At 31.5% G+C, this 11,715-nt stretch overlaps 1 long non-coding RNA gene across 2 annotated transcripts; it reads right to left on the bottom strand.

Annotated features, from left to right (window-relative positions):
• Window positions 1–597: 597 nt before the first annotated feature.
• On the bottom strand, window positions 598–3,360 carry LOC139848255 (uncharacterized). 2 transcript variants are annotated; one of them, XR_011759894.1, is made up of 5 exons: window positions 3,125–3,360; window positions 2,466–2,605; window positions 2,279–2,388; window positions 1,355–1,930; window positions 598–1,204 (listed from the first exon to the last, which is right to left on the bottom strand). It is a non-coding gene; the product is annotated as an uncharacterized lncRNA (long non-coding RNA). The 2 variants fall into 2 exon arrangements; XR_011759895.1 differs by having other exon boundaries at window positions 1,847–1,930.
• Window positions 3,361–11,715: the final 8,355 nt, after the last annotated feature.

The following is an 11,715-nucleotide window of genomic DNA, read 5'->3' as shown; positions in this document are numbered from 1 at the left end:
TATTAACAATGATAAACATTAATTATTTGTGATTTTTTTATATTTATTATTTAATATCTTATCATGCATATAATGAATGTTAACGAGATTTATTATTATTATTATTATTATTATTATTATTATTATTATTATTATTATTATTATACATCTGATGAGTGTTCTATGTTATCATACATCTAATAAATGTGAACATGCTTAAAGATTATTATCATACATTTTGATGAATGTTAACGTTATGGGGTGTTGATTGTTACTAAATTTACATAAAGATACTATTTTCATCAAATGAATATTAACGTTCTGGGTGTTCTATGCTATCATATATCTAACAAATGTTAACATGCTTAGAGATTATTATCATACATCTGATAAATGTTAATGTTATAAGGTGTTGATTGTTACTAAAATTACATAAAGTTACTGTTCATCAAATGAATATTAATATTCTGGGTGTTCTATGTTATCATAGATCTAATGAATGTTAACATGCTTAGAGATTATTATCATACATTTGATGAATGTTAATGTTATGGGGTGTTGATCGTTACTAAATTTACATAAAGTTACTATTCATCAAATGAATATTAACGTTCTGGGTGTTCTATGTTATCATGCATCTAATGAATGTTAACATGCTTAGAGATTATTATCATACATTTGATGAATGTTAACGTTATGAGTTGTTACTAAAATTACATAAAATTGCATCATAGTAAATTTCGTAATATTCCTAATTCTGGCCATGCTGGACGCCATAAGCATTGTTTTCCTTGAACCGAGACCCACCAAGATCTTCACTTGAGTTTATATTAGCAGCTGTTGAAGTTGGGTTCAGATTATAACCTGCTACTGGAGACATGCCATAGGAACCCTAGGACTCCAATGTGACCCAATTTACGAGTATTACTTCCAAGCTTGTATTGTGCAAGTGGATCTTTTTGAGTTTCCACTTGTGGAGATGGATAACTACCTTGAGGTTGTTGGGATACGCATCGTTGCTCAAAAACTGATAAATGGCAGGAGTTGGTATGTATAATAGATAAAAATATGATGCATCTAGGATGTAATGCAGAGGGTATTGTAATAATTGCATCCCGGTTGGTTTCCTGAACACGTAGCGTTTGATGCGTCACTGCTATGGAGCTTCCACCTGCTTGTGTGGCTAATGTTGTTTGAAAACTGACTGCATTACAGAGTTCCCAACCTGTGGTTCACATTTAAATTATTATAACTAAACAAAATGTTCGTATAAAAAAAAATGTGCTCTATGTGTAACATATAAGCCTTAAATGAGAACCTCCTGAGAAGATTGATAAATAAAAAGTAAAATGAAAAAGAAAAAAAAAAATTGTACCAGCACAGGCCAAAAAAGGTTTTTTACAAACCTAACACATTCAGCACGTCCTGAAGGAATCAATTTGAAACTAACAAGAGGTGAGTATATTACCATGAATCATTTTAATTTGCACATGCTAAGGATTTTCAATAGATAACAATACAATATAGCAAAGTGTGTTTTAATGACAATAAGATTAGCACTATCTATAGAGAGGTTAAAGCAGCCCAAGTAGTCCCCAGCAAGTGAATCTGCCCTGCACTAGAGTACAATCACACCCTTTTGATATGTTTCAAAAAATTTATGATAAGTATTTAAACATACATCAACAAATTTATAATTTAGGAGGTTTTTTGAATACACTTAGAGTGAATTTTCAATGGGTTGACCTTGTTTTCATTTTTGCAAACTTTATCAATTTGAACAGCAACCTACACCAACCCATTTTATCAATTGGGTGAAAATCGTCATCCCTGATACTAATTTAACGATAAAGAAAATTTTGTTCACCTGGTGAATTTGGTTAAGACATGGTCAATGTAGGACTTGGTGGTGCATCTCTTGGAAATGTGCTTGGAGGTGATGCCACAGGTGCTGATTAGCAAAATTATATAAACAAGTTAGGAAGAAAAAAAAATTGTTATCAAGAAATAACTACTTAGAAACCTCGTTCAACATCTACACCTCATTGTGTTCTTTCATATTTTAAATTTAAATTTAATTCTTCAACTTATTTATATGTTAGCATCACTGAATGTGAAGAAGATAAATATATTAATTAAGAAATTCGTATTCAGAGTGGAATGTGTAGTTAACATTCATCGAACACATTTAATTTATACACCAGTTTCACTAATTATCAAACTTGGAAGACGAACAAAAAAAGATGAACAAGGTAACAAGTACAAACTTTAAACAAAAAAATCAGTGATTAAATTATACCTGAATGTTTCTAAATAATCATCAACTCATTAGTTCCATAATTCGTCATGCTTCTTCGGATTTGTATCCGTCACCATTAGGTTTGTCACAAAGAGATCATCACCAACAATCTGCTCCAGAAAAATGGATGAACAAGTTATGTAACTAGTTAGAAACTTTAAATACAAAATCAATTGCTAATTTATACCTGAATGTTGCCGAACAATCAGCGATTCATCAATCTCTCTTAGTTATAGCACGTCAGATTTCTTCATCTATGCTTAGTTCTCCCCCAAATTTCTTCTGTTGCATTTCGATTAGTTTGATCTTGAAGATTCGTAAATGATCCTGAGTTCAAGCAGGATTCAGTCGTGTCGTTTTCATTTGAAACAATTCAATCATTTGATTTCATCCTTAATCAATATGCATTCATTCGAACGATTTGTGTGTAGTAGTTTATCAATTATTGGGAGATTCATATGTAATTTCGGTGTGATTTTGGAAGGAAATGCTTAATGATCGTTGAAAATTTCTACTCCTTATATAAATTTAGGTTGTTACAAATGACTGCCCTTTTGCAATTAACTTGATAGATTTATAAGCCTTGTGGCTGTGTAGTCTGAATTCCCATACATATAATGAATATTGATTTGGATATGTAAGTACAAATTTTTTAATAATATTCATATTAATCTCACTAATATTCATACAAAATTAAAATATGAACTGAACCTATATCACCTAATCCAAAAATTCACAGTGAAACAAACATGAAAGTACAGACAATCGAATCGTCAAGCAATCTAAATAAACAAGATTATAGTATAGTATCAATCAATATATCATAAATTTTAAGAAGGGTGGTACCTGGAGTAAACAAAGTCGATGAATGAACGATGATTGCGTATTGTTTGTCAATTTGTTTGAAAGATGAATCTTCGTTGGTCTTTTCAGTTGAAACTTTAACAACGTGTGATGAATCTCAAAGAACGATGAATATTCAGCATCTAAACGATGATTTTGAAGATGTTTGCGGTTCAATTTTGGATTAGAAACCCTAATTGTTTTGAAGAACAGCAACCCTAATTGTACTGAAGAAGTGAAAATAGCGATCAGATGCTTATTTTTTTCTTTTCCATTAAATGTTTTATCTGATGATTTACCAAATGACTGATTTGCCCCTCCGCGTTCTTTTTAAAGTTGATGAGATCTATGGCTAGTATCTGGTTATCTCCTTATCCCCATTTTGCTCCTTATCCCTTGATTTCTCCCCCTATATATATATATATATATATATATATATATATATATATATATATATATATATATATATAACACTTTAGTCATTTTATTTTCTATTGTATTCTTGATTCTTGATCAATTTTCAACTATTTTGTTTGTTAATCATCTGTTTTAGATTTCAGGCTGTTTTCGATTTTAGGATACAATGGCTAATCGACCTAATGATGGAAGACACTAATGACATGTTCAACAAAATAAGTAGTGATGATGAATCTTACAAAATCTTATTCGTGAATTTGAGTGGACTATTCACTTTGTAAATATGAATGCATGGGGAAAACGGTTCTCCAACATTGCAGTTGGGCTTTTGATGCTGATTCACATAGACTTGAAAGGTTACTTTTCTCCCTCCTTTCAGTTAGTAAATAAATAAGCCAATTGATCCCAATTGTTAAATTTTTTCATATTAATAATAATAACAATAACAATAACAACTTGTTTGTTTGTTTGATTGATTATAGCCAAGGAAAGCATTAATTGGGTTCCTGAGTTATTGAAAGTGTCATTCTATAAGTTATTGAAAGTGTCATTAGATGAGTATAAAACCCTACTCTAGGAACAAAGGTGATTTACTACTGTATAATATAATATTACTCTACTATTTTGATACTTTTTGATGATGTTACAATTTTAAATTACGTTAAATATACTTATAATAACACCTGTCTGCCTAATTGTGTTATTCATCCTAATTTAATATATTGTAGACGAAAATTGCTAACATCACATCTCCTTTTAATAAAACGCTGAGTATTCTTTTTCCATCAGTTTCTTATATGTCCTCGATCATACTTACTTTTTTGTTTATTGATAACCATGGCGATTTCATTGTAGTACACATGCTCCTTTAGTTGAAAACTATCTTCAATATACCGAGATTGTTGGTGATTTTAGTGTCATCGATCATTTTGTGTGATAAGGTGATTTACTTGAGACAAGTGGATTTCTAGTTAAGCTTTATAACAAGTTAGGAGAGTGTGGAGTACACGCTTGTTTAAGATAACTAAAGTCATCTAATTGAAAGGTTGTGTTTGTTAGTTGATGTCTTTTTGGCCAAAAGACACAACTAATCATGAAATGGTGGAAAATTTAATGAAATGGTGCAAGGATTCATGGAATGGTGTAACCATTCATGGCACCTCTTCATTAAAAGTTATAACTATTCATGGACACCTTTTAGCCAAAAGGTGTGACCATTCATGGTACCCTTTAGCCAAAAGGTGTAACCTTTCATACTCTATAAATAAGAGTATTTGTCTCACATTTCAGGATGATGAATCTTTGAGCATTCACAATATACAAATTACCTATGTTCTTGACTTCCAATTTTAATTGCCTATATTGGAGTTGTGCCTTTGTCTTATCCCGAATAAAGATTTCGTGTAACCCTAAGGCAATCATGTATAGGGTCGAAATACTTTATCGCGAAAGTGACTACACGATTCAAAGGTTTATCCGGGCATTCAAACCGTATTCATCAATATTTCAACAAAGCGATAAAGTATTTTGTAATAATAATATGATGATAAACCTTTGATGATTATGTGCCAAATTGTCAATATTTGTGACAAAGTGGATATGCGCTTCGCATTTATGATTCGGGATACGTGATTGTTAAAAGGCAACATTATGGGCAAGAGACAATAAAAGCAATCATTTGTTGTTGGTGGTTTATGGAATACAACGTTTACTACTGATAATGTCGAAGGTCTCGCACGGTTGGCAATTCGATAAAACCGCCGTTGATAGTCACGTTTATGGAGATGGATTGAAGATTCAAATAGTGGATCAATACAATGGTTCAATCATAATAACGAGTACACATTTTCTATTCATTTTCTATAATCATGATATAAATAAGTATGAACTGCATGATAGTAATGATGATAGAATGGTCATTATTCTTAGAATTTATGAACGGATGATGGATTGATGGTATGAAAGTAAATTAATTAATCTAAGTTTGAAACGACATATGAATGATACCATGAATTTTCATACACTGAATTAACATGAATTACAGGTATGAATTAATTAAATCAACATGTATGAAATGAATAACAACGTTTGACTTTTGGGACATATGGCACCGTTACAACAACGAACGGTTTGGTTCTGACATGTGTTACCGACATTAGTAATTGATCATACCGACATATTAATATAAATTTGGTTTGGGGTATTAAACTCCATTTTTTAATTAATGAAAATATTCTTTTATTTTCATTGAATTTTGTGTTTTATTAATGGGTATTTGTTGAAAGTTGAAAACGTTTCATTTCGTGTTTTCAAATGAAAAGGGAGTAATATTTATGTTTTCAAAAGAAAAGTAAATTGTTATGACGGTTGTGACGGTTATATACGGAGTATTTATCCTTCTTGACATGGATAATAAAACATTTATACGATGTGTACTTATTAATATATAGTGTCTCTGAATGTTTGATTCATGCGTGTGGAAATTAATCGGGTGAATGATACACCGAGTATCATTGTATTAAATTTACGATTAATGGTATTCACAAAGTAGTTTCAAAGAATTGAAACGGCATGTTTGGACAGTACACATGTTAATATCATATGATCTCTAAACGTTGATAGCATTAATATTGATTAAATTTTAATTGTCTGTCAATACAGTTACGTTATTGAATCAAACTTTTATTGAATCAAACTTATGTTTTGAAAATTGGAAGTATGATCCAATAAGGCAACAAATGCTTATGTGATGAGATCTAAGTATTACTTGTAGAATTCTTGTGGTTTAATTTACAACGGGGATCCTTGAGTATTTTAAGGATGTATTGATTAAACTTTTATCAAGAAGATAATCATCTACAAGTGGTTAGAATATTAGACTTGGTATAGATGAAAGGTGTTGCATCTACAAGTTCTTGAGATATTTAACTTGGTATAGATGATGTATTTTGGATAAAGAATTCATCGTTGAACTATTGACACTATGCCTTGATGTCTTTACTTCTTGTTTTGTTTTTAGAAGTGGTTATAATTATAATCTAACTATCTAATGTAATGGTTTGTGTACACAATGATAAAAAGGTACCATTATCAAGGGTGTACAAATTATACGTTTACATTGGTGAGTCCTGAAAACGTGGACATAAGCACTTACTGATCAATCAATCAATTTGATACGCGAGTTTCTTATGGTAAAATAAGAATTTTGTAAATCCTTGGTTAAAGGATTGCAAAAGGAAATTGACTAAAGTCATAATGAATAAAGATTAAATTCATGGTGATCCCTAGTTATGGGATGTAACATGACTAAGGCATGTATTTTATTAGTAAAGTCTAGACACTTATGCCTTAGACATACTTGCTTTTCGTGGGTTAATCACGAATGAAGTGATGCATGTAGATTTTGTTGGGTCACAACAAAGTTTGGTAAAGTCACTTGACAAAAGCATTAGCCGGAAGCGCGCAAAAGTTGGCTAATGTTATGGGATTGAAGTCCATTAAATCTTCCAAAGTGAGACGCCCAATTCCCTTCTAGTACAACGCTAGGAGCTGAATTCAATGAGGTAAGCTTACTTTCTGAAGATTGAAACACATTAATATTCTGATCCCAAAATATGTGTTTAGACCCGTAAGTGGAGTAGGTTGAAGTTTAACTTCTTAATGCCTCTTTTGAAAAATTGCATATGCGGGTGCAAGACGGAAAAGAGTTACCTATGTGAGTATGAAGTTTTGCCGCTTCAAAGAAGCTTGGACTTGGCTTCCTATATACTCATGAAAGGATATGGACGCATGGCTTATAAAAGCGTCAAGACGAACATTAGAGAAATGTAAGAAACTGATGTGTATATTATTTTATAGTTTTCAAATGAATTGAAGGGTTCAATTCTTCACGAACACCCTGATTTTCGAATTCTCGTAAATAATATACTAAGTGGAAATTCAATTCTTCACGAACATTTCCTTTTACGCATTAGTTTGTGTGTTTGTTCAAGCTATTAAGTAAATCTAATGATTACACTAAAATGGGGGGGATTGTTGGTGATTTTAGTGTCATCGATCATTTTGTGTGATAAGGTGATTTACTTGAGACAAGTGGATTTCTAGTTAAGCTTTATAACAAGTTAGGAGAGTGTGGAGTACACGCTTGTTTAAGATAACTAAAGTCATCTAATTGAAAGGTTGTGTTTGTTAGTTGATGTCTTTTTGGCCAAAAGACACAACTAATCATGAAATGGTGGAAAATTTAATGAAATGGTGCAAGGATTCATGGAATGGTGTAACCATTCATGGCACCTCTTCATTAAAAGTTATAACTATTCATGGACACCTTTTAGCCAAAAGGTGTGACCATTCATGGTACCCTTTAGCCAAAAGGTGTAACCTTTCATACTCTATAAATAAGAGTATTTGTCTCACATTTCAGGATGATGAATCTTTGAGCATTCACAATATACAAATTACCTATGTTCTTGACTTCCAATTTTAATTGCCTATATTGGAGTTGTGCCTTTGTCTTATCCCGAATAAAGATTTCGTGTAACCCTAAGGCAATCATGTATAGGGTCGAAATACTTTATCGCGAAAGTGACTACACGATTCAAAGGTTTATCCGGGCATTCAAACCGTATTCATCAATAATTCAACAGAGATGATGAGTAGGTTTACGCTTCTTGAACCAGGAGAAGAAGTAAATCAATTGCTTGCTTGCTTCTAGTATTTTACTTATCAGATGATTAAGTGCAATGGATGTGTTTACTTTTTTTTTTTTTCCTTCTTACACTATGGTGTTTGATGAATGCTTAAAATAAAATGGTTATGTTGCATTTGATTTTGATGAACGTTTAAAATAAAGTGCTTTAGTTGTATTTGAACCCCCACCACAAGCATCAAGCATCCTCATTTCAGAGTAATATGACAGTGGTGGTGAATCATCAACTACTTAAGCATGTGAGCTGGTGAAAATTGGTGGGGTTTGAATGGGTTCTCAAATGTTAATTTAGACGAGCTTCTTTTAGGCAATCTAAATCAAGGTGCGGGTTCGGTTTCGGGTTTGACTGAGTCTATTCTACAAACGGTCGTGTGGACAAGTTGTTACCTCATATGGAAGAATATGAATCAAGTAGTCTTCAAGAATAAGTGTTGGAACGCTCCCGTGGTGTTAAGTGAAATCCAAATCAAAAGTTACGAATGGATCGCGAAGAGATATAAAAAGAAAACAATCGATTGGCCTTATCGACTTTCTTAGCTTAGATTCGTGAGTTAATTTCCTTTGATGCTACCTTAGCATCATTCTTTGTGTTTCATGTAATCAGTGAGTTGCAATGTACAAATGTAAATGTAATATGTGATATTAGTGGTAATATTAAAAATTATGTTGCTTCTGAAAAAAAAAAAAAAAAAAATTTGATAACCTGAATGGTTCGATGAGAATTTATTGGCACCTAGGAATCAGCATTATAGAAAGCTCAGTCAAATTTAAGTATTTTGAAAAGAATGAGCGAGCCAATGTAGTTGATGGTGACGCCAACTTATGATTCGTCCCAACAGGCTAGGCAGGAGTTTATATCAATATAGAGAGATACGTGTTTGTAACCACGAATTAATTAAGATTATGGGTGTGATGACCCGAAATTTTTTGACCAAATTTAAACTTAATCTTTAACGTTTTCGACACGATAAGCAAAGTCTATGAAGTTAAATCTCAAAATTTTGAACTATTCAATTACCCTTCGATTGTTCTCAACGATTCGCGAACAATTATATGTAAATAGATACATATGCTATAACTTGAAAACGTAACAATGTGTTATGAAAATGATACTGTGCATTGACGTTATTGGTTTGATTCGATTGTTATTTAGATAAGTTAACTAAAACGTTTAAGATGAACCAGTAAAACACTAATTTGCTACAGTATTTTCGAATTTCTACAGTACCCGAAAAGCTACAGTGTTTTCGAAAATCACTATTTGCTACAGTAAAAAAAACTTTGCCAAATTAACTTTGCTACAGTAAAACACTATTTTAAAATGAATATATATATATATATATATATATATATATATATATATATATATATATATACTACGAGACGATGATTTATAGAAGCAAATAACCAAAACACTTAATTGATTAAAGCTACACTTCGAGTGACATAGTTTATCAATGATTAAGTTTAATTTTTGATAAAGGTACACGTCGCGTAACGAAAAGTATTAGTTTTCTAAGCGTACGAAAATGCGTTCGAGAAACCGGAACCTGGACATAAGTCGAGTGATGACGTACGACTTATCGGAACAAAAGTTACAAGTTAACTATGCACGTAAATATAATATAATATATAAATAATTATATAAATTAAATATAATATATATATTATATTTAAATATGTCGACAAACTAAAATATAAAACGATTGTGAGATGGAAAAAGAGGCCATGCGATCGCATGGCCATTGTGCCTCAGACCCATGCGATCGCATGGGAAGTCTGGACAGGCCACATCTATTTAAACTCGGTCTGTTTTTTGATTTCTGATTCATTTGTTTCTTATCTATCTATCTATAGATATTACTCCGTATTATTTATTTTATTTATTTTATTTATTTACTAATATTATTAAATTAAAGATTATTATTAATCTTATTAATATTAGTATTAGTATTATTATTATTATTATTATTATTATTATTATTATTATTATTATTATTATTATTATTATTAGTAGTATTATACATAAAATACTACGACGAGGTCATGAGCGTGTCACTTTCAAAATGGTTTTTCGAGCGGGATAGAGCTAAGGAAATTATGGGTTATAGTTATGGAGGTTATGTGTATGATTTGGGGATTATGCTGGTAAAGTCAAACCTAGTGTTTATCATCTCCGTTACGTTTACGTACTTTCCTACAATATTGAATCTCAATATTGATACGTAAGCACTCATATTTTATCTTTTATATATTAATTGTGTATCCATGTCCAGTGCTCGAGTATATATATTTATACATGCTTGTATGCTAAATTTCGTCGTTAAACAGTTATAATGAATTACGAATTAAATACATATATTACTGGTAAAAGGTATATGATACATATGTTTTTGGAAAGCTGGCGAAAAATCAATAACTTTTCATTTAGATATCGAATAGTTTCGATAAATGGATTAAAAGATATGATCAACTGAATTATGATTTACGTTAATTGAAATTGCTTTTGAATCTGCAATTAAGATATAAACAACTTGTTTACGAGATTGATAAAATGGATTTTTAAATATTACCAGCCGAGTAACTGAAATCTTATATAAGGCACGTCTCGTTTTGTTGAACAATTGTCAAAACTGATTGTTTTATCATATTTTAAAGCCTTATAAAAACTATAGTTTAATTTTACAAGAATTGGAAAACTATGTGAAATATTAAAATGATTCGATTGCCATGATCATTCAACTATTGTATGGAGTCAGATTGACTTTTTGAAATAACTTTTGATAACTATTGTATGTCGATCTCGAGCATTAGGATTGTGATACACTATGACCTGACCTAGCTTGATAAACAATTATTGACCAACATATGTTCTCTAGGTTGAGATCTACGGTTATTTGGTAATCCGAGTTTCGGTCACATTTTGGTGAACGACTTTATATGCGGCTAAGGTGAGTTTCATTTGCTCCCTTTTTAATTGCTTTTGCAATCTATATTTTTGGGCTGAGAATACATGCACTTTATTTTTAAACGCAATGGATACAAGTACATACTAAATTCTACACCGAGTTTGAACCGAAAATCCCTTAGCTTTGGTAACTAGTAACTGCCGGTTATAAGAACTGGTGGGCGCGAGTAGTAGTATATGGATCCATAGGGCTTGATATCCCCGTCCGAACTAGAGCACTAGCCTTTTAACGGACGTATGCTATTTGAGAAGCGTACACGTTGGTTTGCGTGTATTATTAAGATGATTATACAAAGGGTATAAATTATATATACGTTAAGTTTAGTTACCAGGGTGCTCAATTTCGTAGAATATTTTGATAAACGTTTCGGATGAAACAACTGAAATCTTGTGATCCACCTTTATATACAAATTATGCGAAACACTAAAACTATGAACTCACCAACCTTTGTGTTGACACTTGTTAGCATGTTTATTCTCGGGTTCCTAGAAGTCTTCCGC

This window comes from Rutidosis leptorrhynchoides, chromosome 5 (genome assembly GCF_046630445.1).
Source record: "Rutidosis leptorrhynchoides isolate AG116_Rl617_1_P2 chromosome 5, CSIRO_AGI_Rlap_v1, whole genome shotgun sequence".
NCBI lineage: Eukaryota > Viridiplantae > Streptophyta > Magnoliopsida > Asterales > Asteraceae > Rutidosis > Rutidosis leptorrhynchoides.
Note: the sequence above shows the minus strand (reverse complement) of the source record. Positions and strands in the feature narration are given on the sequence as shown.